The sequence below is a fragment of the Neovison vison genome, chromosome 1, assembly GCF_020171115.1.
Source record: "Neovison vison isolate M4711 chromosome 1, ASM_NN_V1, whole genome shotgun sequence".
In the NCBI taxonomy this organism is placed as follows: Eukaryota; Metazoa; Chordata; class Mammalia; order Carnivora; family Mustelidae; genus Neogale; species Neogale vison.
In genome coordinates, this window is record NC_058091.1 from 300,414,678 (window position 1) to 300,442,431 (window position 27,754).

Below are 27,754 nucleotides of genomic sequence, written 5' to 3' on the forward strand. Positions count from 1 at the left end.
CTGTAGTAATCCACAACAGAGGTGATAATACTTACACCAGGATGGAGTGAAAGAGGTAAATATTGGTGGGGTTCCTAATAAGATTTTGAAGGTAGACATCACATAATTTCTTAAAATATTAAATAAGATGTTATGAGAGAAAAGAGGAGTGAAGAATGCCTCTAAGATTTTGAGATTGAATGACTCTTATCAGCTCTTATCAGCTGAAATGGGGAAGGTTGTGGACAGAAAATATTTTGGAGGAAACATCAGAAGGACATACCGGAGCATACTGAACTCAAAAATCCCTATAAGACAGCCATTGTAGGTAAATAGCTGAATATGTAAGAACAGAGCTCATGAGGGTTAGCTGGATATGTAAGAACAGAGCTCATGGGTATCTTGGCTTAGACTACTATAACCAAATAGTACAGACTAGGCTATTTATACAATGGAAATTTATTTCTTACCATTCCGGAGCCTACAAGTGTAAGATTGAGGTGCCAACCATTCAGTTTTCAAAGAAGGCCCTTTTCTTGTCTTGTAGGCCACTGCTTTTTCATTATGTGCGCACATGGCAGAGAGACATTTCTCCCTTGTTTTAGCTTATGGTCTGATCAGGGGACTTTACCCTCATAAACTAATCACTTCCCAAATGCCCTATTTCCAAATGCCATCATGCTGGGGGTTAGAGCTTCAACATTTTACTTCTGGAGGGATCTATTTCTTTCCTTAAATGAATAAGAGAAGGATAATTGACATTTTTGGTAGATAGTTCCATTTTATGAACCATACCTCCTTTTATTTATGGTCCTAAATAGTCTCCCCCCCTTTTTTTTTCCAACTTATTTATTTTCAGAAAAACAGTATTCATTATTTTTTCACCACACCCAGTGCTCCATGCAAGCCGTGCCCTCTATAATACCCACCACCTGGTACCCCAACCTCCCACCCCCCCGCCACTTCAAACCCCTCAGGTTGTTTTTCAGAGTCCATAGTCTCTCATGGTTCACCTCCCCTTCCAATTTACCCCAAAGCACATACCCTCCCCAATGTCCATAACCCTACCCCCCTTCAATAGTCTCCCCTTTTTGAATGTGGGCCAGTTTTGAGATTAACTTGTAATCAATACATTGTGGCCATTGTGATGGTACATGATTTTCAAGCCTATATGAAAAGTCTTACAGCTTCCACTTAGATTTATTGTAAGAATTGCTCCAGAGGAAGTCAGTTGCCATGGAAGAAGTTTGGCTAACTTGAGACTTTCATGTCCTGGGTAATGAAGAGAAGGGGATATCTGCACAGATATTCCCCAATACTTCCAGCCATACCAGCCCAGACTTCAAACATATGAGTGAAAAAGACATTTTGCATTAAGCCTTCAGGTGAAGCCAGTCCTATTAACTGCAACTGTATGAAAGATCTCAAATGACAATTTAGCTGAGTCCAGTCAGCTAGTCTGATCTGACAGTTATTAATACTACAACATTTTGAAGTGATTTGTTATATCCAAAAGTCATCAGCACACAGGTAATACATAAATCCTCCTGTGGTTCACTTTCCAAGAAAATGAATACAAGAAGAGACCATAAGTGAGCTAGGTGCAGAACTCCAAGTAATTTATCTGTAAGTTAGCAAAGAAGACAATTGGTAATAAATTAGGAATCCAGACTTTAGAATATTGAATGATTATTTTGTGTTTGAAAAATTGGTAGTCTTGAAAAGAATGTCAGAGGACTTAACATTTTTGGCTTAAAGGAAGATAAAAAAATCATTTAAAGAAAAAAAATTTCAAAGATTTTATTTATTTATTTGACAGAGTGAGATCACAAGTAGGCAGAGAGACAGGCAGAGAGAGAGGAGGAAGCAGGCTCCCCACCGAGCAGAGAGCCCGATGTGGGACTCGACCCCAGGACCCTGAGATCATGACCTGAGCCGAAGGCAGAGGCTCAACCCACTGAGCCACCCAGGCGCCCCAAAGGAAAAATTTAAAAAAATAGTTTTATAAACAAAGGATTAAATTGAAGTGATCTTAATGAGGGTTCTAGTACCATAGTTTAAATTGGATTCCAGGGTGCAAACAGGGATGCTGGAATATTCAGAGATCAACAATGGTAAAGTGCTATTAGTACTTCATGCCTGAAGGAGATAAGGGGGGAACGTGTCTACTTTAAGGCCAGAGTTAGGTGAAATCATCAGAGTCACCAGAAAAGTAAGGGCCAGTATGCAGAGAAGAAACAAGATAAAAATACTCAAATTCTCTCTCCTTTTACCCTCTGGTATCTCCTTTGACCAATTGTCCCATTGCAAAGTAGCCTGGCAGATGCTGTCTGTAGGGGCCAGGCTAACAGAGAGCAGGCCACGGGAGGTCTGGTCATGAAATGAAGCAAAAAAATTAATACAGGAAGACATGAGGATCAATGACAACAAACAAGATTCATACACATTTCAAGGAAAATACCTGATGTTGACTCTATATTATATCTAACTTGCTTTTAAAGCCCTTAGTTTTTAATGTCTGTTCTACAAATGTCATGAGATACAATTTTCAAATACCGCTGTGTGCATTCTTTTCCCTACTTTCTTACAGTGAACATCAATCATAAGAGTATGTGTTGCCACTTTGACAATTAAAAACGCTATGACAGAATGCAAATATAAAGTTACTGTTTGGTTTTCTTCAATTCCAAATTTGGAAAGTGCCTAAGGAGAGCAGGAAATTGTGCTTTTGCTATGGTAATATATTAGAATAGAAGGCAAGAAATAAATCTACCTAGGGAATCTGGAATTTGGGTTATGGGCCAAGTAGAAAGGAAGAAGGAGAAGAAATATAGATCAGTTACTCAAGGGAGGAGTTTTTATGACTGTATACATGTGTCAAGGATGTTGCAGACACAATGTTGCCTTTTATATAAATGCAACACATCAGCTGAATAGGGGAAGCATGTTTACTGAGATTTTCCATTAATAGATTTTAAATCATGGTCTGGGCTACTCAGTAGAAATAAGAAAAATGTCCAAGAATTTGGCGAGCCTTATTGAATGGTTTTAGTGGACCCCAACATTTTTATTGTACCTGCTGATTCATAAACACTCAGCCAAACACAGAGCGGGGATCTTCACAGTGATGTCAAATTCCATTCCTGTTAGTTAACCCTATGTGCTTCACTCTCATGCATAAAGTGAGTTACTGTTGACTTTTGCTTTGTTTTTCAATAGCAGAGAAACAGTAGTAGTAGTTTAAAAGGCTGTGTCTGTGTCTGCAACTTAGAAGAACGATTCCTAAGTTGGAATTGACTGATATATCCCCCTAAATAGAAAAGAGTATTTCCTTGACTTTTAAGAAAGAAAAAAACTTCTTTTCTACATACACACTTTAAAGGAATTTTAAGGAATTGGGAAAGTCTAAGTGAACAAAAATGAGATTAATGAGAACAAAAGTATTTTTTGTGTCAGATATTTTATAGTTTAAAGTCTGAACTGATCACATATTCTCAAGGTTCACACAAGCCAAAGATTTTTAAAAATAAACCTGTTTTAAAAGGACTGCCATTATAGGCAAGATTCCTTGACTTTATGTATTTTATAGTGTAAAATATGATGATATACAGCTACTTTAATGGTTTCCTAAACTCCACAGAGTTAAGACCATTATTAACATTAAATCAATTTGCCTGAGCTCAGGCCTTTACTGGTGTAATATTGAAACTTTTACAATTAAGTATGAGAACAACTATTTTTACTTAAGAGTGGATATCTTATATTTTAAAAAAAGAAAAACACAACAAAAAATAGAAGCTCAAGGATTGATTTTGTTTGTAGGAAAAGCAATATGCAGTTCCTCCAATGTTTCATTTTCTAACATGAACCACAATGCTCTCATCTCTTTAATGTATTATATTAAAATGAGAAAAGTTATATGTAATTTTCTTAATGTAAACTTTTTAATTTGCAAAATCCTCAGCTATAATTACATTAAGATGTTATATATTGACTAACTTGTTTAAAATACTTGTTGTCAGAAACCTCAGTACTGAAACCTAATACTATACCTAATCCTTATTACCCATAGAAAATTTTAAAAAATAATTTAAATAATAAGATAATGAATTAAATATATAAATAAATGTAAATTAAATAATAAGCACATCTTGCTCTCCCTTATTTGGAAATATTTTAATGTATAAAGAGCATATTCTTTAAAGAAAACAGTTTTTAGACAAAATCCCAGGAAGCTGATGGAGATATTGAAATTATAATTTTGCATCTTATGAATGGAACAGGGAAATACTAGAAAATCATGAAATATTATTATGCCAAACAGGGGGAAAAAAAAAGATCAAGCTCATGCCTAAGGTTTTAATGTCCCTATGATGACTTAAAATTCATTATTAGAGCTAAAATTATGTTTTATCAAATTCAAGGGTTATTTAACAAGGGTAAATTGTTAAGTTATCCATCTCTAGCCAGAAATGTTCTTACCTGCACTAGTGCTGATGCAATACTGAAAAACAGAATGTAAGAGAAAGGAGAAAAAAAGTGAAGCATATCAAAAATCACAGGTAATCATTGTTTTCAAAAAAGAAAAGTTTAGTTATTATATTTAGACATCTTTTTCCCTTTTCTGAAACTACTTATTTCAGGACTGTCAGTAATCTTTCAAAAGTCACTTAAACAAAATCTGTCAAATAACAATGTTAGTGTACATTTTACTTGACAGGCCAAAATTTATTGTAGGCTTTAAAAAACCCCAACTATTTACTGTTACAGTCCACATACAACTGTATTTGAATGCTCTATGACTGAGAAACAGTTATTCAAAAGTTTAAATAATTATGCTATGTGTCTAGAGTTCTAACATAGTATGTGATTCAAAATATGCACATTTTTAACATAGTGAGGATACCCCCTATCTTTACAACTTCTTCTTATTTTTTTTTAGGGATTATCAATTTCCCTTTTTATTAATTCTCTACAATTATAGTTCCTTAACATTAGTGCATATATGATAGCAGATAAAATTGGGTAGATACTGTTTTCTCTATTATGAGGTTAACCAGTTCTTGCAAATTGCTGAACACAATATTTGATTTGATTTAACTGTTTTGTTTAATTAGTGACATTGTAATGTTTCCTTAATGCAATTAGTGGATTTTTTTTAATTTCCAGTTTTCTCATTTACTTAATAATTTTTGAACATAAATATTGACCCAGTAATTCTAGGTTACAGATATAATGGGAAAATACTATTTTGACATACATGGATCAAAAACTTTTCACCAGAAGAATCATTAATCTGTTGAAAATGATTTAAAACATATTTGGAGTGGAGGGGTATCTTAGTGGCACAGTTGGTTGAGTATCCAGGTCTTGGTTTCCACTCAGGGCATGATCTCAGGATCATGAGGCAGAACCTTGAAATGAACTCAGCAGGTGGTCTGCTTGAGATTCTCTCTTTCTATGTCCTTCCCATTCGTGCTTGCTTTCTATCTCTCTAAAATAAATAAATAAGTACATCCTGAAAAAAAATCTTTGGAGTGGAAGGGGAACGTTTTAGAAAAAAAAAAAAAAAAGACCTCAAAAATAATGAAGAATCAAGTATATAAGAAGTGTAATAAAGGTGGAAAAATCTGGTAAATCAGGAAGAAATATTAGAAAAGATAGCATGGCATGCTAATATTTTTTAAGTCTATACACTAATACATAATCTATAAAATAAACACAACTAATAAGAATTCCATTATAGTCAATTTGATTTGTTTTGTATTACTGGGCACACAAAAGCAAACAGCTCTCGCTTTCGATGGCAAGATGCAATGAAAGGATATGGCGTATCTGATAACAGAATAGAACAGAAGGAATCTAAGTATGTGTCACGACAGCATGTGCTATGTAGACATCCAGGTGATGGAGACTTATGAAATGGCAACGTCTATCAAGATGAAAATAAGAGACAGAAAAAAAAATAAACCACAAGATCAAAGAAATAATTCTTTCATGTTCATGATCGAGATTGAATTAATTTACTGATGTCTTAAACCCTGAAACTTTTTGACAAAGTGACTGTTATGGAAATACAATGGAAAGTTTAAGTTATAAAAAAGCATATGCATGCTGAATGGTAAAACATAGGGTGATTTCAAATAAATAAAACTAACATATAGGCAAGGTACATTTGTGATGAGTGTTTTGCTTTCCTTGATTAGAATCTCAAGGGAATAATAAGTGAACAATGATGATGATGATGATGATGAAGGTGCATAATTGGAACTGGATCTGTGGAAAAAGTGCTGTTTTTATAGATGTGTTTCCTAAGCAAAAACATTTCCAAAATATTTTTTTAAAGATTATTTATTTATTTATTTACAGACAGAGATCACAAGTAGGCAGAGAGGCAGGGAGAGAGAGAGAGGAGGGAAGCAGGCTCCCCACTGAGCAGAGAGCCTGATATGGGGCTCGATCCCAGGACCCTGGGATCACGACCTGAGCCGAAGGCAGAGGCTTTAACCCACTGAGCCACCTAGGTGCCCCCAAAATATTATTTTTGACAATATGTTTTTAAATTGGCTTTAATATTTTAAAACTTTACACATTATATTTTTGTAACCATGTTATTCCCATGAATATATTTGATGATGGTGATCAAGATTTCTCTACATAGTCATCTTCCCATTACAGAATATAGTCTTTCAATTATTTTATTGTTTTTCTTAAGGAAATTGTTAATTAAACTCATTCTTGTATAGATTTTAGGAAATATCTTACAAGGATGTCCAGTGCAACAACCTTTAAAATGAGTCCATAAAATAGAAAAGTTCTGTAGTAATTCAGTTTCCTAAGAATATTGCTAGGAAGAAAGCTTGATTCTACTTACACTTGCAGTTCTGAGTGCCCGCAGAAGAAAAGGAGCAGTCAAACTAAAGGATAGGACTACTGAATTAATGTGAACATTTAGGCTAATCTGTAATTTTTTTTTTTTTTCTGTTTCTTTCTTTTCCGCTATCACCTGCAAATCACAGTTGTCTCTGAAATTGGTTTTGGTTTTCCCTCACTCCCCATGATCTTGCTTTGGGTATACATCACCCTAAGCTATCAAGTTTAAGAGTTTACCAAGAATAGTTTACCAGATGTTATTCATTGCTCTTCCCTTGGCTACTTGTGTTAATTTCTCAATTTGGAAGAAAGGAAGGGTAAATAACTTTCAATATCAAAATTACAACAAAAATAAACACTTTTGTTGGCATGTGCACATACACACGTACCAAAGGAGAAATATCTTCCTTAATGCCATCTGTGTCAATAAACAATATTTTGTGTGGCTCAGACTTAGGGAAAACATGAGTAAGTTAACTGAAAAATGCTAGAGAGAGTAGGATGGCATAAAGGAAAAGGGGAAGAGTAATCTGGATCCCAGCTGGAATTGTAATCTAAGAATTCAAATGCCCTAGTTTGCTTATCTCTCATGAGAACTATAACCAAGATTGGGTAGAGCATATTTTACTGAATATATGATTATTTTTAATGTCATTTCAAGGATATATGACAAACATTACTCTTTTTACCAGATTCAATTCTGTTTAACATGAGAGTCATGGGACTTTTTGAACATAAAGATATTTCTGTCTGTTAGACCTAGTAAAACTCTTTTATCTTCTAAAGTAATGGAGTTAAAATATAGAGCTGTATCTTGGATTTTCTTCCCTCTAAGAGTAGCTGGGGTTAAAAAGTCATTTCAAACCTAGCAAAAGGGTGACCCATACAGCAAGTTCATTTTAATAAACTTCCTTTTCTACTTTTCATTGAACCGAAAGTGTATTTAATTTGGAGTGCTGTTGAACTTGTGAGGGTAAAATCAGGTAAAGGGACACAAGCATTATGTGTGCAATGCTCACCCTTAATCACCAGGGGAAAGAAAAGGTTAAAATGGTTACAGAGGAACACACAGCATGGTTGGATTTCTGAAGCTATTTTCTGAAAACTCTATTTCTGGGAAAGAACTATTAGAGAAAGGTGGAGCAGGATATTTTCTTCACTTATAGGAAAAGCTGCCACTTGTCCAGTCATTCAGGGTTGTGTCTATTTCCCTATGATGGTATGATTGTGTTATGAATCTTCTCTGCTTTAGGATTATGGGGCTAAAGGGAAATTTACCAAGAGGGAATTTGTTGTTGTTATCAAGGTCTGTTTACTTTGCTTTGTGTTTAGGAAAGGTCATAGGCTAATTTGAATGGCAGTGGTCTTTCCATATTAAAGAAAGTAACCAAACATGCTCTTCTAAATATATTGGTGAATGTAGACATGATTCAATTTTTTAATCATGTAAGGTATTCATCTTACCTTCAGCCAGCTTCTAGTTAGTAGTGACACAAATCCTGATCATTAGCCAACTAACTGAATAAGTTACAAAAAAAGAAAAAGAAAAAGAAATGTGCACATAATGGAATGATCACTTGAGAGCTAAGAATTCTTATCTATTGTTGGGTTTTACTGATTAGAAATAGAAATAAATAAGGTAAATGATCTCCGGTAACTATAAAAAGGGAAAAATCTACCCCCCCCAAGAATTTTATATCATCTTGGAAAATTAGAGAGGAACAACAGGGTCATATGCATATAGTCACATAATTCTGGTTAAATCATGAAAAAAAAATCTTATTTTTTGAGAAAAAATTACAAAAGTTTTTTTTTTTTCCCTCACCTTCTTGGAATGAAACAGAAAAATGTTCAATATAAAGGTATTTATGAGGATTCTCTCCTTGACTAAACTCCAGTCAGGCTCCTCTCCCTCATCTTGACTGAGTCTCAACCTGGATTACCTAAGCAAACAGTAGCATAGTTTCTAAGGGCTCAAGTCTGTATCCCTGAAATGGCACCAGCCTGCCCGAGAACATTCAATCCTGCCAAAATAATGTACTCTTTGTTCCACCCAACAACTAATGATAACACCAGTGTCACATTTGTGAGGAGTATGAACTCATTTTATTAACTACTGGTTAGCAAACCCAGTTAGGTTTCACATGGACCAAGCTCTCCTTCTCACTTTTGGTAATTTTTACCCTCCCTGCCTCTATTCAAGTCTCTTCTACCCCTGGTCCCCACTGACTTTTTTTTTATTATTATTTTATTTTTAAGATTTTTGTTTATTTGAGAGAGAAAGAGCACACAAATGGAGGAAGGGAGAGAGGAAGTGGGGGATGCAGGCTCACCAGTGAGTGGGAAGCCCAATGTGGGGGTCCATCCCAGGACCCCAGGATAAGAACCTGAGCCAAAGACAGACACTTAATTGACTGAGCCACCCAGGCGTCCCTCCACTGACTCATTTGCTGTTTGTTTGTTATATAATTGTCATGTAACAATGTGTAAGTTAAGTACAGCCTGTTGATTTGACACACTTCTATATGGCAACTTGAATGCCATGGTAGCTTTAGTTTCATCTCTCACATTACATAGTAATTATCTCTTTTTTGTGGTTAGAACATTAAAGACCTATTCTCTTAGGAGTTTTGAATTATGTATTACAGTACTGTTGACTATAATCACTGTGCTGTACATTAGACCTCCAGGACAGATTAATCTTCTAGCAGCATATTTTACCTTTTAAAAACACCTTCCTAATTCCTCCACCCTCCAGGCCCTGGTAAGTACTATTCTACTGTCTCATTTATTCTTTAAAATGCCCAGTCTTCTACACACGAATCTAAATGGAGCTCAGTCCTTTCTTCTACTGTCAGTAGTTACTGAATAAAATCTACTTTCACCACTTTAGTTAATGTCCCACTGTATTTATCTTTTGGCAGTAGCCATTATTGAGAACACTTTGGAATACACAGAAAATAAAAGAATTAACAGTCTCTCTGACACAGTAAATGGTCAGGTTTCACCACCCTCACCATTTGGATGCCATCAGTCAGGAAGCATTGACATCACAATCTCCAAGCGATGGGGCTTGTGGCCCACTTAGCTTATGCCTTTAGGGTTGACTTGTTATAATGCTACTGTATTAGTGCAGCATTTTACAACTAGCTTAGAATAATTTTTAAAGTACTGAATGAAGTGAGTATAATTTTAGAACACTCTGTCCCTACAGTACAAACTCTTTTTAAAAAACAGTTTTATTAGAGTGTTCTACTATTAAAAATTATTCACTGCTCTTTCCTGAGGAAGAATACTTCCTTATTCTAATGGTTTCAGGATTGCCATGTATCTCATTTAGTCAATTAAATATCAGCAGAAATGTGACAATTCTGAACAGAAACTTGAAGTGCAGGGCAAAGTTTGTGATGTATTTCTTTCCTCTCTGGTTGAGCAGCCCCAGCAGGATGTGTTCTTAAGTGAAGACAAGATGAGATTGACTTCTGGTAGACATGAAGTGTAGCTGAAAAATACACCTTCATGTTGTTATTATAAGGAAAAAATTTGGAATTTGTTTATTATGCAGGCATAGCCTAGCCTATCATGACTAACACCCCAGGGAAATTAATGAGTTAAGAGGATATGTGTGTCCTTAGTATAGTCAGTACCACAAGGAGATTAAGAATAAACACATAATAGGAGAACTCTGAGATTGCTGTAAGTAAATATAATTGAACGCAGTATAGTTAAATCAATAAAACTAAAAAAATAGATTTGTCTCCCTGCTTCTTCATTTAATTCATTTTAGTTACATTTTTATTTCTTTTTTTTTTAAATTGATTCAACATGTGTTTATTTAAATATTATCTAGGTAGTCCTATTTAAACAAATTCAATTTCATCAATTTCATTTATTCCACATTTATGGGTGTAAAAATTTCTTCTAGTTTGATGTTCATCCTTCTAGGCAATTTATTATACATTTGCATACATATGTACCCATGATATATTGTTTTGTTATATAATTTAAAATCATCTATTGTTGATCTTCTGAAGCTTTCTATGTTAATACATACATATCTATTATATTCATTTTAACTACTAGATGTATTCCATAGTGATATATTTAATGTTTTTAATTGTTCATGTTGATGAACATCCATTTATTTATAATTATCACTTATTTTTAATTATCAGTTGGTTTGGTTTGTTTTAGAAAGAGAATGTCTATGTGTGAGTCAGGGGAGGGGCAGAAGAAAGGGAGAGAGAGAAATTTTTTAATTATTTTTATTAACATATAATAAATTATTTGCCCCAGGCATATAGGTCTGTGAATCATCAGTCTTACACATTTCACAGTGCTCACCACAGCATATACCCTCCTCAATGTCCATAACTCAGCCACACTACACCTACACCACCATCCACTAGCAACCCTCAGTTTGTTTTGTGAGATTGAGAGTCTTTTATGGTTTGTCTCCCTCCCATTACCATTTTGTTTCATTTGTTTCCTTCCCCAGCCCCCAAAACCCCCACCCTGTCTCTTAACTTCCTCACATCAGAGAGATCATATGATAATTATCTTTCTATGATTGACTTTTTTTGCTTAGCATAATACCCTCTTGTTCTATTCATGTTTGCAAATGGCAATACTTCAATTCTTTTGATGGCTGCATAGTATTCCATCACGTGTGTGTGTGTGTGTGTGTGTGTGTGTGTGTGTGTGTATTCCAACTCTTCTTTATCCATTCATCTGTTGATGGACATTTGGGATCTTTCTGTAGTTTGGCTGTTGTGGACATTGCTGCTTGAACACTTGTGTGCATGTCGCCCTTCGGATCACTGCATTTCTATCCTTAGGGTAGATACCCTGGAGTGTAATTGCTAAATCATAGGGCAGCTCTAATTTCAACTTTTTGAAGAACCTCCATGCTGTTTTCCAGAGTGACTGTACCAGCTTGAATTCCCACCAACAGTGCAAGAGGGTGTCCCTTTCTCCGCATCCTCACCAACATCTGTCATTTCCTGTCTTGTTAATTTTAGTCATTCTGAATGGTGTGAGGTGGTATCTCATTGTGATTTTGATTTGTATTTCGCTGATGCTGAGTGACGTGGAACAGTTTTTCATGTGTCTGTTGGCCATCTGGATGTCTTCTTTGCAGAAATGTCTGTTCATGTCCTCTGCCCATTTTTTGATTGGATTATTTATTCTTTGGGTGTTGAGTTTGATAAGTTCTTTATAGATTTTGGATACTAGTCCTTTATCTGCTATGTCGTTTGTGAATATCTTCTCCCATACTGTCCATTGTCTTGTGGTTTTGCTGACTCTTTCCTTTGCTGTGCAAAAGCTTTTGATCTTGGTGAACTCCCAATTGTTCATTTTTGCCCTTTCTTCCCTTGCCTTTGGCGATGTTTCTAGGAAGAAGTTGCTGTGGCTGAGGTCAAAGAGGTTGCTCCCTGTGTTCTCCTCAAGGATTTTGATGGAGTCCTGTCTCACATTGAGGTCTTTCATCCACTCTGAGTCTATTTTTGTGTGTGGAGTAAGGAAATGGTCCAGTTTCATTTTTCTGCATGTGGCTGTCCAATTTTCCCAACACCACTTGTTGAAGAGACTGTCTTTTATCCATTGGGCATTCTTTCCTGCTTTGTCAAAGATTAGTTGACCATAGAGTTTAGGGTCTATTTCTGGACCCTCTATTCTGTGCCACTGATCTGTGTGTCTGTTTTTGTGCCAGTACCATCATGTCTTGATGATGACAGCTTTGTAATAGAGCTTGAAGTCTGGAATTGTGATGCCTCCAACTCTTGCTTTCTTTTTCAACATTCCTCTGGCTATTCTGGGTCTTTCCTGGTTCCGTATAAATTTTAGGATGATTTGTTCCAGTTCTTTGTAAAAGAAAAATGATGGTATTTTGATAGGGATTGCATTAAATGCATAGATTGCTTTAGGTAGCATAGGCATTTTCACAATATTTGTTCTTCCAATCCATGAGCATGGAACGTTTTTCCATTTCTTTGTGTCTTCCTCAGTTTCTTTCATGAATACTTTATAGTTTTCTGAGTAGAGATTCTTTGCTTCTTTGGTTAGTCTTATTCCTAGGTATCTTATGGTTTTAGGTACAATTATAAATGGGATTGACTCCTCAATTTCTCTTTCTTCTGTGTTGTTGGAATACAGAAATGCAACTGATTTTTGGACATTGATTTTATATCCTGACACTTCTCTGAATTCCTGTATGAGTTCTAGAAGATTTGGAGTGGAGTCTTTTGGGATTTCCAAATAAAGAATCATATCATCTGCAAAGAGTGAGAGTTTGACTTCTTCTTTAATGATTCAGCTGCCTTTTATTTCTTTTTGTTGTCTGAATGCCGAGGATAGGACTTCTAGTTCTATGTTGAATAGCAGTGGGGATAGTGGACATCCCTGCCATATTCCAGACCTTACTGGAAAAGCTCTCAGTTTTTCTCAATTGAGAATGGTATTTGTGATGGGTTTTGCATAGATAGTTTTGACGATGTTGAGGTATGCACCTTCTATCCCTATAAGGTGAAGAGCTTTGATCAAGAAAGATGCTGTACTTTTTCAAATGCTTTTTCAGCATCTATTGATGGTATCATATTGTTCTTGTTCTTTCTTTTATTAATGTAGTATATCAGATTGATTAATTTGCAGATATTGAACCAAACTTTGATTATATGAATAAATCCTCTTGGTCATGGTGAAGAAACCTTTTAATGTACTGTTGGAACCTATTGGCTAGTATTTTGGTGAGAATTTTTGCATCTGTGTTCATCAAGGATACTGGTCTGTAGTTCTCTTTTTTGATGAGATCTTTGTCTGGTTTTGGGATCAAGGTAATGCTGGTCTCATAACATGAGTTTGGAAGTTTCCCTTACATTTCTATTTTTTGGAACAGATACAGGAGACTAGGTATTGATTCTTCTTTAAATGCTTGGTAGAATTCCCCTGGGAGGTATCTGGCCCTGGGCTCTTGTTTGATGGGAGATTTTTGATGACTGTTTCAATCTCCTTATTGATATGGGTGTGTTCAGGTTTTCTGTTTCATCCTGGTTCACTTGTGGTAGTTTATATGTCTCTAAGAATGCATCCATTTCTTCCAGATTATCAAATTTGCTGGCGTATAGTTGCTCATAATATGTTTTTATAGGGACGCCTGGGTGGCTCAGTTGGTTGGACGACTGCCTTCGGCTCAGGGCGTGATCCTGGAGTCCCAGGATCAAGTCCCGCATCAGGCTCCCAGCTCCATGGGGAGTCTGCTTCGCTCTCTGACCTTCTCCTCGCTCATGCTCTCTCTCACTGTCTCTCTCTCTCAAATAAATAAATAAATAATCTTTAAAAAAAAAATAATATGTTTTTATAATCGTTCATATTTCTTTGGTGTTGGTTATGATATCTCCCTTTCACTGATGATTTTATTAATTTGTGTCCTTTCTCTTTTCTTTTTGATAAGCCTGGCCAGGGGTTTATCAATCTTATTAATTCTCTCAAACCACCAACTCCTAGTTTTGTTGATTTGTTCTACTGTTCTTTTGGCTTCTATTTCATTGATTTCTGCTCTGATCTTTATGATTTCTCTTCTCCTGCTGGGTTTAGGTTTTCTTTGTTGTTCCTTCTCCAGCTCCTTCAGGTGCAGGGTTAGGTTGTGTATTTGAGACCTTTCTTGTTTCTCAAGAAAGGCTTCTATCACTATATATTTTCCTTTCCAGACCGCCTTTGCTGTGTCCCACAAATTTTGAACCATTGTGCTCTCATTTTCATTTGTTTCCACGAATTTTTTCAGTTCTTCTTTTATTTCCTGGTTGACCCATTCATTCTTTAGAAGGATGTTTTTTAGCCTCCATGTATTTGGGTTCTTTCCAAATTTCCTCTTGTGATTGAGTTCTAGCTTCAGAACATTGTGGTCTGAAAATATGCAAGATAGGATCCCAATCTTTTGGTGCCAGTTGAGACCTGATTTGTGACCCAGGATGTGATCTACTCTGGAGAATGTCACATGTGCACTAGAGAAGAATGTGTACTCTGTTGCTTTGGGATGAAATTTTCTGAATATATCTGTGATGTCCATCTAGTCCCGTGTGTTATTTAAGGACTTTACTTCCTTATTGCCTTTTGCTTGGATGATCTGTCCATTTCAGTAAGGGGCGTGTTAAAGTTCCCTACTGTTACTGTATTATTGTTGATGTGTTTCTTTGATTTTTTTATTAATTGGTTTATGCAGTTGGCTGCTCCCATATTAGGGGCATAGATATTTAAAATTATTAGAACTTCTTGTTAGACAGATCCTTTGAGTATGATGTAGTGTCCTTCCCCATCTCTTATTATAGTCTTTGGTTTAAAATCTAGTTTATCTCATATAAAAATTGCAACCCCAGCTTTCTTTTGATGTCCAATAGCATGGTAAATTGTTTTCCAACCCTTCACTTTAAATCTGGAGGTGTCTCTCAGTCTAAAATGAGTTTCTTGTAGATAGCATATTGATGGGTCTTGTTTTTTTTTAATCCATTCTGATATCCTGTGTCTTTTGATTGGGGCATTTACCCATTTACATTCAAGTTAACTATTGAGAGATATGAATTAAGTGCCATTGTATTGCCTGTAAGGTGACTGATACTGTATATTGTCTCTGTTCCTTTCTGGTCTACTAATTTTAGGATCTCTCTCTTTGCTTAGTGGACCTCTTTCAATATTTCCTGTAGAGCTGGCTTGGTATTTACAAACTCTTTTAATTTTTGTTTGTCCTGGAAGTTTTTAATCTCTCCTTATATTTTCAATAATAATCTAGCTGAATTTAGTATTCTTGGCTGCATGTTTTTCTCGTTTAGTGCTCTGAATATATCATGCCAGTTCTTTCTTGCCTGTCAGGTCTCTGTGGCTAAGTCTGCTGCCAACCTAATATTTTTACCATTGTATGTTACATACTTCTTGTCCCAAGCTGCTTTCAGGTTTTTCTCTTTGTCACTAAGACTTGTAAGTTTTGCTATTAGATGACAGGGTGTGGACCTATTATTGATTTTGAGGGGGGTTCTCTGCACTTCCTTGATTTTGATGCTTGTTCCCTTTGCCATATTAGGGAAATTCTGTGCTATAATTCACTCCAATATACCTTCTTCCCCCTTCTCTCTTTATTCTTCTGGAATCCCAACTATTCTAATATTGTTTCATCTTATTTATCACCTATCCCTCAAATGCTCCCCTCTTGGTCCAGCAGTCATTTGTCTCTCTTTTGCACAGATTCTTTATTCTCTGTCATTTAGTCCTCTATATCACTAATTCTCTCTTCTGCCTCATTTATCCTAGCACTAAGAGCCTCCATTTTTAATTGCACCTCATTAGTAGCTTTATTGATTTTAGTTTGGTTAGATTTTAGTTTTGGTTTCTTTTTTTTTTTTCCTCCAGACAAGTTTCCTCTAATACCTTCCTTGCTTTTTTTTTTTAGCCCAACTAGTACTTTGGGAATCGTCATTCTGAACTCTAGATCTGACATATTTCCAAGATCCATACTGATTATTTCCCTAGCCTTTAGCCCTGCCTCTTGTTCTTTTTTCTTTTTTTTTTTTTTTTTTTTTTTTGGTGAGTTTTTCCACCTTGTCATTTTATCCAGATAAGAATATATGAACAAGAGAATAAAATACTAAAAGGATGGCAAAGACCCTAGAAAAATCTGTGTTAACCCAATTAGAAGAGACCCGAATCATGGGAAAAAGAAAGGGGGTAAAAATAAGTTCCAAAAGAAAAAACAAAATGGGACGCCTGGGTGGCTCAGTTGGTTGGACGACTGCCTTCGGCTCAGGGCGTGATCCTGGAGTCCCGGGATCGAGTCCCACATCAGGCTCCCAGCTCCATGGGGAGTCTGCTTCGCTCTCTGACCTTCTCCTCGCTCATGCTCTCTCTCACTGTCTCTCTCTCTCAAATAAATAAATAAAATCTTTAAAAAAAAATAAAAAAAGAAAAAACAAAAAAGATAGAAAGAAAGAAAATATATATATTATACTGGTGAATAGAACAGAGCCACCCACTTGATTTTAGGAGTATTTTTTTTAAAGGTTTTATTTATTTATTTGACAGACAGAGATCACAAATAGGTGAAGAGGCAGGCAGAGAGAGAGAGAGAGAGAGAGAGAGAGAAGCAAGCTCCCTGCTGAGCAGAGAGCATGATGTAGGGTTTGATCCCAGGACCCTGAGATCATAAGATCATGACCTGATCCAAAGGCAGAGGCTTAACCCACTGAGCCACCCAGGCACCCCAGCGAGTATTTTGATCTTAGAAGAAACTACCTCCCAAAATATTAAGGAATGAAAATATATATATATATATATATATACACACACATACACATATACACGAAAATAAGAGTAAACATGATAAAGGGATGGAATATGACTGTAAAGATGAAAATTAAAAAAAAAATTTAAAATGGAGTTGATAAGATAAATTGGTTGGGAAAAGAAAGAAAAAGAAAGTGGAGAAAATTTGCTCAGGCTGGAGACTAGAATAAACCCTGTGCTAGATTTAGGGTATATTTTGATCTATTAGAAGTTGTGTCCCAAAATTTTTTAGAAGAAAAAACCCTGTGTGTACACAAAAGATGAAGTTAGATACAATGAAGGATAAAATATGACTATAATAATAAAGGTTCAAAAAGTTTTGTTTTTTTTTTTTTAAGAAAGGTATTATAAAGATAAACTAGTTAAAAAACGTTAAGAGAAAAGAGTAGAAGTTATAAAAATTAGAATAAGAAAAAATAAATTAAAAAAAAATTAACTTTTGGGCGCCTGGGTGGCTCAGTGGGTTAAGCTGCTGTCTTCGGCTCAGGTCATGATCCCAGGGTCCTGGGATCGAGTCCCGCATCGGGCTCTCTGCTCAGCAGGGAGCCTGCTTCCTCCTCTCTCTCTCTGCCTGCCTCTCTGCCTACTTGTGATCTCTCTCTGTCAAATAAATAAATAAAATCTTTAAAAAAAAAATTAACTTTGCAATACTAAAGAATCATGGGGAGAAAGCCATGAATTCAATGTTTTGCTTTCCCCTCTTCTGGATTTCTGCTGTTCTCCTTGATCAATGAGCTTGGTTTTAGCTGGGTTTCTTGCTGATCTTCTGGGGGAGGGGCCTGTTGTAGATCAGTGAGCTTGGTCTTGGCTGGATTTCTTGCTGATATTCTGGGGGATGGGCCTGTTGTAGTGATTCTCAAGTGTCTTTGCCTGAGGTAGAATTGCACACCTTTGCCAAGGGCCGGGCTGAATAATCTGTTCTGGTTCACTCTCAGGAGGTTTTGTTCCCTGAATGCTTTCCATAGAGCTTTGGAGGACAAGAATGAAAATGGCTGCCTTCCAATCTCTGGCCCAGAGGAGCTGAGAGCTCAGGACCGCATTCCCCAGTACACCCTCAGAGAAAAGCCTGAATCACTCCCGTCTCCCTGGTCTCTGGCCACACTCTGAGTTCACTCAGCCTGTGACTGAACATTTCTGTCTCTGGCACACAGCCCCGCCTGGAGTCTCCAAACCCAGCAGATGCCTGCTGCTCTTCCAGGGAGGTTTCCCTGGATCTGCCACTTGTGGGGTCCCTGCTCAAAGAGCAATGGCCTAATGGTGCCATGGATCACAGTTTAAACTAACCCTGAGCTGAGAGCTCACTCCTATACTGTATTTAGAGCCAGCTTCCCTGCTATAATACCTGTCAGTTCTGCTACATTCAGACACCACGGACCCTTCTGTGACCCCGCAGGACCTGACACCACGCTGTCCCTGTGACGGCTCCACCCTGCTTATCCTCTGGAGCAATGCACCTCAGTGGAGCAGACTTCTAAAAGTTCTGATTTTGTGCTCCATTGCTCCGCCACTTGCCAGGAGCCAGCCCCTCCCCCTGCGATCTATCTTCCAGTAGCTTCAGATTCATTTCTCTGCAGGTCCTACCTTTCAATAAGTGGTTGATTTTCTGTTTCTAGAATTGCTGCTCTTCTTCTCTTTGATCTCCTATTGGATTTGTAGGCATTCAGAATGGCTTGATAACTATCTAGCTGAAATCCTGCTACCTGATGTCATTGCAGTATGACAGATTTAATGGGACTAAGTTTAATGGCAGAGGAAACTGGGTTGGAGATATATATATATATATATACCTTAGAATTATATATCACCTAAAAGCAATAAAGTGAAAGTACATGCAGTACAATCTATTCACTTTTAAAAATGTAGTTCCATGAAACATGAAAGACTAAATATTTAACAGACTAAATATCTAAACAGTCTGTGTGTTTGTTGGAACATGGATACTCCAAATAGCATTATATGAAGATACACACATATCAAATTATCTCTCAAATGTAGTAGTATGAAAGTCTAAGGGAATAAAGAAAACAAACCAAAAATAAGGGATCTTGCAATGATCTATGATAATAATTTGCTAGGAAAATTAATCAATAAACTTGAGGCCTCTAACAAAATAAATTGTGAACAAAGGAAAATGATGACTACCCAATAAAATACATAATTTAATCCATATGGGAAAATCACGGAAATAGAAACACAATGCCCAGGGATGTATTAAGGAATTCTCAAATCACTACTTATTAGAGCAATGCAAATAAAAATAAGATTAACTTTTACCCTTACATTTGTTAAATAATAAATATATGAAGTATTGCATGTTTGATAAGATAACTGTGAAATAACTTATATCCCTTTCTGCTTCTGGAACTGTAAACTGCTAAAGTCTTTTTGGAGGAAAAATATTGAAAGAATTAACAGGCAATCCCATTACTAGTTCCTATCATAAATATATACATTGGAAGGAAGTAGAAGAATACCCATTGTAATTTTGATTATAATAATAAAGGGACACCTGGATGGCTCCATCAGTTAAGCATCCCACTCTTGATTTCAGCTCTTTTCATGATCTCAGGGTGATTTCAGCTCTTTTCATGATCTCAGGGTTGTGAGATCTTAGAGTTGTGAGATCTCAGGATTGTGCTGGACATGAAGCCTGTGTAAGATTCTGTCTCTGGGGGAGCAAGATGGGAAAAGAGTAGGAGATTGAAATATCCTTAGGTTCCAGGAGCTCAGCTAGATAGTTATCAAACCATTTCAAACACCTACAAACTCAAGAGAATATAAAAGAGAAGAAAAGCAGTAATTCTAAGAACAGAAAATAGACCACTTTCTGGAAGGTAGGACATTCAGAGAAGTGAATATGAAGCAATGGGAAGACAGAGCAGGGGGGAAGGGGCCAGCTCCTAGCAAGCGTTGGAGTAGCAGAACACAAAATCAGAACATTTGGAAGTCTGCTTCATTGAGGGATCTCGCTCCAGAGGATTAGTAGGAATGGAGCCCTAATGGGGACAAAGTGGTATCAAGACCCGTGAGGTCACAGAAAAACCAGGGGTGTCTGAGTGTGGCAGAGCTCCCAGGTATTGTAATGGGGAAGCCAGCTACAGAGACATAGCCAAGGAGTGCACTTTCTCCTTGGGGTTACCTTAAACCATGATCCTACGCACAGTCGGACCACTGATCTTCAAGCTGGACCTCACAGGTGGCAGATCCAGAGAGACCCCCTTCTTCCTGCTCCAGGAGGAGTATCACAGGAGCACAAGGCAGGAATCTGCTGGGTTTGAAGACTCCAAACGGGGCTGTGCAGCAGAGATAGAAACACTCGGTCACGGGCTGGGTAAGTAGAGTGCAGCAGGAGACTAGGGAGACAGGGGGGATTGACTGCTTATCTCTGAGGGTGAACTGAGGACTAGGGCTCTGAGATCTTGGCTCCTCCAGGCCAGAGATTGGGAGATAGCCATCTTCATTCCTGTCCTCCAAAGCTCCATGGAATGTGTTCAGGGAACAAAAGCTACCAAAAGTGAACCAGAGTGAGGGTGGTGCAAATCTGCCTTGGACAAATACATTTGAGAATCACTGCAACAGGCCCCTCCCCCAAGATCAGCAAGAATATCCAGCCCAGAACAAGTTCACCGATCATCAAGAACTGAGGAATTCCAGAGCTAGGGGAAAGCAATGCATAGAATTCATGGCTTTTTTTCCCATGATTCTTTAGTCTTGCAATTATATTTTTTTTAATTTTATTTTTTTCTCATTGTATTATTTTAACTTTTCCTCTTTACTCTTTAAATGTTTTTTAACTATTCTCTTATCAATACATTTTATAAAATATCTTTTTAAATTTTTCATTGTTATAGTCATATTTTATCCCTTCATTATATTTAACCTTATGTTTTGTATACATATAATATTTTTTTTCATTAAAATTTTGGAATAAAATTTCTTCCAATAGATCAAAATATACCCTAAAACTAGCACGTGACTTTGTTCTAGTCTCCAACCTGATCACATTCTCTTCTTTTTTTTTTTCTTTTTCCAACCAACTTATCTCCTCAATTCCTTTTTGAGAATCTTTTCTAACATTCATTGTTATAGTCATATTCCATCCCTTCATTGAGTTTACCCTTATTTTTGTGTATATATATATATATATATATATATCAGATTTTCTTTCTTTAAAATTTTGGGAGTTAGTTTCTTCTAAGAGACCAGAATACACCCAAAATCAAGTGGGTGTGTTTGTTCTATTCACCAATCTTATAGTCTAATATATATATATTTTCATTTTTCCTGTCTTTCTTCTCCCCTTGCTTTTAGATCTAGTCTGATTTGGTTAGTGCATTTTTGGGGGGTCTTTGCCAGCCTTCTAATATTTTATTCTCTCACCCATATATTATTATCTAAATAAAATGACAAGACAGAAAAACTCATCACAAAAAAAAAGAACAAGAGGAAGTACCAATTAGTAGGGAAATATTCAATACAGACATTGTTTATATGACAGAACCAGAGTTCAGAATGACAATTCTCAAGGTGCTAGCAGTACTCGAAATAGAGGATATTAGGGAAGCCCTTTCTGGAGAAATAAAAACCCTTTCTGGAGAAATAAAAGAACTAAAATCTAACCAACTTGAAATTTTAAAAAAATTTATTAATGAGGTGAAATTAAAAATGGAGGCTTTTACTGCTCAGAAAAGAGAAAAAGAGAATTAGTGGTGTAGAAGAACAAATGATGGAGAATAAAGAAGCTGAGCAAAAGAGAAACAAATAACTACTGGATAATGAGGGGAAATTTTGAGAGATAAGTGACACCATAAGATGAAACAATATTAGAATTATTGCAGAAGAAGAAGAGAGAGAGGGGCAGAAGGTATAGTGGAATGAATAATAGTAGAGAATTTCCCTAATATGGCAAAGAGAACAAGCATTAAAATCCATGAGACGCAGAGAACCCCCCTCAAAATAAATAAAAATAGGTCCACTCCCCATCATCTAATAGCAAAACTCTCAAGTCTTAGTGACAAAGAGAAAATCCTGAAAGCAGCTTGGACAAGACCTTTAACATACAATAGTAGAAATATTAGATTGGTAGCAGAATTATCTACAGAGACATGGCAGGCTAGAAAGAACTGGCATAATATATTCAGAGCACTAAATGAGAAAAATATACAGTCAAAAATTCTATATCCAGTTAAAGTGTTATTGAAAATAGAAGGAGAGATAAAAAGCTTCCAGGACAAACAAAAATTAAAAGAATTTTCAAACACCCAGATCTATAGAAAATATTCAAAGGGGTTCTCTAAGTAAAGGAAAGCCAGAATAAGTAGATCAGAAGGGAACAGAGATGATATACGGTAACATTCACCTTACAGGCAATACAATGACACTAAATTTATATCTTTGAATAGTTACCCGGAATGTAAATGGACTAAATGTCCCAATTAAAAGACACAGAGTATCAAAATGGATTTTAAAAAAAAAGAAAAAAAAACGGAAAACAAGACCCATCAATATGCTGTCTATAAGAAACTTATTTTAGAGCAAAAGTCACATTCAGATTTAAAGTGAGGTGGTGGTAAACATTTTACCATGCTAATGGACATCAAAAGAGAGCTGGGTGGTAATTCTTATATCAGATAAATTAGACTTTAATCCAAGGACTATAATAAGAGATGAGAAAGGACACTATATCATACTTAAAGGGTCTGTCCGACAAGAAGATCTAATAATTTTAAATATCTATGACCCAAACATGGGAGCCACCAACTATATAAACAAATTAATAACAAAATCAAAGAAACACATGAACAATAATACAATAATAATAGGGAACTTTAACACCCCCCTCACTGAAATGGACAGATCATCCAAGCAAAAGAGCAACAAGGAAATGAAGGCCTTAAATGACACACTGGACCAGATGAATATCACAGATATTTTCAGAACATTCCATCCCAAAGCAACAGAATACCCATTCTTCTCTAGCACAGATGGAACATTCTCCAGAATAGATCACATCCTGGGTCACAAATCAAGGCTCAACTGGTACCAAAAGATTGGGATCATTCCCTTCATATTTTTAGGCCACTGTGCTCTGATTCTAGAACTCAAATACAAGGGGAAAGATGGAAATAACTCAAATACATGGAGGCTAAAGAACATAAAGGCTAAAGAAAAAATGGGTCAATAGGAAATTAAGATTTTTAAAAAAATCATGGAAACAAATGAAAGTGAGAACACAACTGTTCAAAATCTGTGGGACACAGCAAAAATGGTCCTGAGAGGAAAGTATATAGTGATACAAGACTTTCTCAAGGAAGAAGAAAGGTCTTAAGTGCACATCCTAACCCTACACCTAAAGGAGCTGGAGAAAAAATGGCAAAGAAAGCCTAAACCCAGTAGGAGAAGAGAAATCATAAATATCAGAGCAGAAGTCAATGAAATAGAAACCAAAAGAACAGTAGAACAAATCAATGAAACTAGGAGCTGCTTCTTTGAAAGATTTAATAAGATTAATAAACCCCTGGCCAGACTTATCAAAAAGGAAAGAGAAAGCACCCAAATTAATAAAATCATGAATGAAAGAGGAGAGATCAAAACTGACACCAATGAAATACAAACAATTATAAGAACATATTATAAGCAAGTATATGCCAGCAAATTTGTCAAACTGAAGAAATGGATGTATTCCCTGAGACCTGTAAACTACCACAACTGAACCAGGAAGAAATGGAAAACCTGAACAGAACAGTAAGGAAATGGAAGCAGTTATCAAAAATCTCCCATCAAACAAGAGCCCAGGGCCAGGTAGCTTCCCAGGAGAATTCTACCCAACATATAAGAAGAATTAATATATAGTCTCCTGAAACTGTTCCAAAAAATAGAAATGGAAGTAAAACTTCCAAACTCATTTTATGAGGCCAGCATCACCCGAAACCAGACAAAGACCCCATCAGAAAGAAGAATTATAGACCAATATCCCTGATGAACATGAATGCAAAAATTCTCACCAAAATGCTAGCCAATAGGATTCAAAAGTATGTTAAAAGGATTATTCACCATGACCAAGTAAGATTTCTTCCTGGGATGCAAGTTTGCTTTAACATCTGAAAATCAATGTGATACACTACATTAATAAAAGAAAGAACAAGAAACATATGATGCTCTCAATAGATGCTGAAAAAGCTTTTGACAAAACAGCCTCTTTTTAAAAAAATATTTTTTTTTAATTTTTTTATAAACATATAATGTATTATTAGCCCCAGGGGCCCAGGTCTGTGAATCACCAGGTTTGCACGCTTCACAGCACTCACCATAGCACATACCCTCCCCAATGTCCATGACCCCACCATCCTCTCCCACTCCCCTCCCCATGGCAACCCTCAGTTGGTTTTGTGAATTTAAGAGTCTCTTATGATTTATCTCCCTCCCGATCCCATCTTGTTTCATTTATTCTTTTCCTACCCCAAATCCCCCACATTGCATCTCTACTTCCTCATATCAGGGAGATCATATGATAGTTGTCTTTCTCCAACTGACTTATTTTGCTAAGCATAATACCCTCTAGTTCCATCCACATCATCACAAATGGCAAGATTTCATTTATTTTGATGTAGAGCATCCTTTCTTGATCAAAGCTCTTCACCTTGTAGGGATAGAAGGTGCATACCTCAACATCGTCAAAACTATCTATGCAAAACCCATCACAAATACCATTCTCAATTGAGAAAAACTGAGAGCTTTTCCAGTAAGGTCTGGAATATGGCAGGGATGTCCACTATCCCCACTGCTATTCAACATAGAACTAGAAGTCCTATCCTCGGCATTCAGACAACAAAAAGAAATAAAAGGCAGCTGAATCATTAAAGAAGAAGTCAAACTCTCACTCTTTGCAGATGATATGATTCTTTACTTGGAAATCCCAAAAGACTCCACTCCAAATCTTCTAGAAATCACACAGGAATTCAGTGAAGTGTCAGGATATAAAATCAATGTCCAAAAATCAGTTGCATTTCTGTATTCCAACAACACAGAAGAAAGAGAAATTGAGGAGTCAATCCCATTTAAAATTGTACCTAAAACCATAAGAGACCTAGGAATAAGACTAACCAAAGAAGCAAAGAATCTCTACTCAGAAAACTATAAAGTGGGCGCCTGGGTGGCTCAGTGGGTTAAGCCGCTGCCTTCGGCTCAGGTCATGATCTCAGGATCCTGGGATCGAGTCCCGCATCAGGCTCTCTGCTCAGCAGGGAGCCTGCTTCCTCCTCTCTCTCTCTCTGTCTGCCTCTCTGCCTACTTGTGATCTCTCTCTGTCAAATAAATAAATAAAATCTTTAAAAAAAAAAAGGAGAAAACTATAAAGTATTCATGAAAGAAACTGAGGAAGACACAAAGAAATGGAAAAACGTTCCATGCTCATGGATTGGAAGAACAAATATTGTGAAAATGCCTATGCTACCTAAAGCAATCTATGCATTTAATGCAATCCCTATCAAAATACCATCATTTTTCTTTTACAAAGAACTGGAACAAATCATCCTAAAATTTATACGGAACCAGGAAAGACCCAGAATAGCCAGAGGAATGTTGAAAAAGAAAGCAAGAGTTGGAGGCATCACAATTCCAGACTTCAAGCTCTATTACAAAGCTGTCATCATCAAGACATGATGGTACTGGCACAAAAACAGACACACAGATCAGTGGCACAGAATAGAGGGTCCAGAAATAGACCCTAAACTCTATGGTCAACTAATCTTTGACAAAGCAGGAAAGAATGCCCAATGGATAAAAGACAGTCTCTTCAACAAGTGGTGTTGGGAAAATTGGACAGCCACATGCAGAAAAATGAAACTGGACCATTTCCTTACTCCACACACAAAAATAGACTCAGAGTGGATGAAAGACCTCAATGTGAGACAGGACTCCATCAAAATCCTTGAGGAGAACACAGGGAGCAACCTCTTTGACCTCAGCCACAGCAACTTCTTCCTAGAAACATCGCCAAAGGCAAGGGAAGAAAGGGCAAAAATGAACAATTGGGAGTTCACCAAGATCAAAAGCTTTTGCACAGCAAAGGAAAGAGTCAGCAAAACCACAAGACAATGGACAGTATGGGAGAAGATATTCACAAACGACATAGCAGATAAAGGACTAGTATCCAAAATCTATAAAGAACTTATCAAACTCAACACCCAAAGAATAAATAATCCAATCAAAAAATGGGCAGAGGACATGAACAGACATTTCTGCAAAGAAGACATCCAGATGGCCAACAGACACATGAAAAACTGTTCCACGTCACTCAGCATCAGCGAAATACAAATCAAAATCACAATGAGATACCACCTCACACCATTCAGAATGACTAAAATTAACAAGACAGGAAATGACAGATGTTGGTGAGGATGCGGAGAAAGGGACACCCTCTTGCACTGTTGGTGGGAATTCAAGCTGGTACAGTCACTCTGGAAAACAGCATGGAGCTTCCTCAAAAAGTTGAAACTAGAGCTACCCTATGACTTAGCAGTTACACTCCCAGGTATCTACCCTAAGGATAGAAATGCAGTGATCCGAAGGGCGACATGCACACAAGTGTTCAAGCAGCAATGTCCACAACAGCCAAACTACAGAAAGAACCTAAATGTTCATCAACAGATGAATGAATAAAGAAGATGTGGTATAAATATACAATGGAATACTATGTAGTCATCAGAAGAAATCAAATATTGCCATTTACAATGACTTGGAACCAGAGAGTATTACGCTAAGTGAAATAAGTCAGTCAGAGGAAGACAATTATCATATGATCTCCCTGATATGAGGAAGTTGAGAGGCAATGTGCAGGGTTTGGTGGGTCAGGAAGGAAAAAATGAAACAAGGTGGGATGGGGAGGGAGACAAATCACAAGAGACTCTTAGTCCCACAAAACAAACTGAGGGTTGTCAGGGGGAGGGAGGTAAGGTGAGGGAGGTGGGGTTATGGGCATTGGGGAAGGTATGTGCTATGGTGAGTGCTGTGAAGTGTGTAAACCTGGCGATTCACAGACCTGTACCTCTGGGGATAATAATACATTATCTGTTAATAAAAAATTTAACATTTAAAAAAAAATCTGTCATACTGCTGTCCAGTGTCAACAAACAGCTGGTTTGACTTTCAGACACTCACAACAATTTACATTATTTGGCTCTCCTTTGCCAAAATTACATATTTTATTGTATTAACTACTGGATTAGTCTTGGTATTATGATATTAAGTCATGCTCTTTTTAAATTTTGATTTGTATGCATTTCTTTTCCTGCCTTTTTTTTTTTTTTTTTCCCTCTTGATTTCTGTGAAAAAGTAATTTCCTCACCAAACACTTTTCTGGCCTCTTTCCACCCCATTATCTCTTAACTTGGGAAAGTAGAGTAGCTGATTTTATTAAATTTAGGGAAAAAGTGAAAGGACACCTGAACCCATCATATTGGAACAAAGAGGAAGAGAATATTGAAAGGCAAGTTCAGTCTTATTCCCGTACAGGGCTTTCAGTCATCAAGTTGATATTTTTAATTTCACTTACCACTCCACAGTTTTCTATTACAGA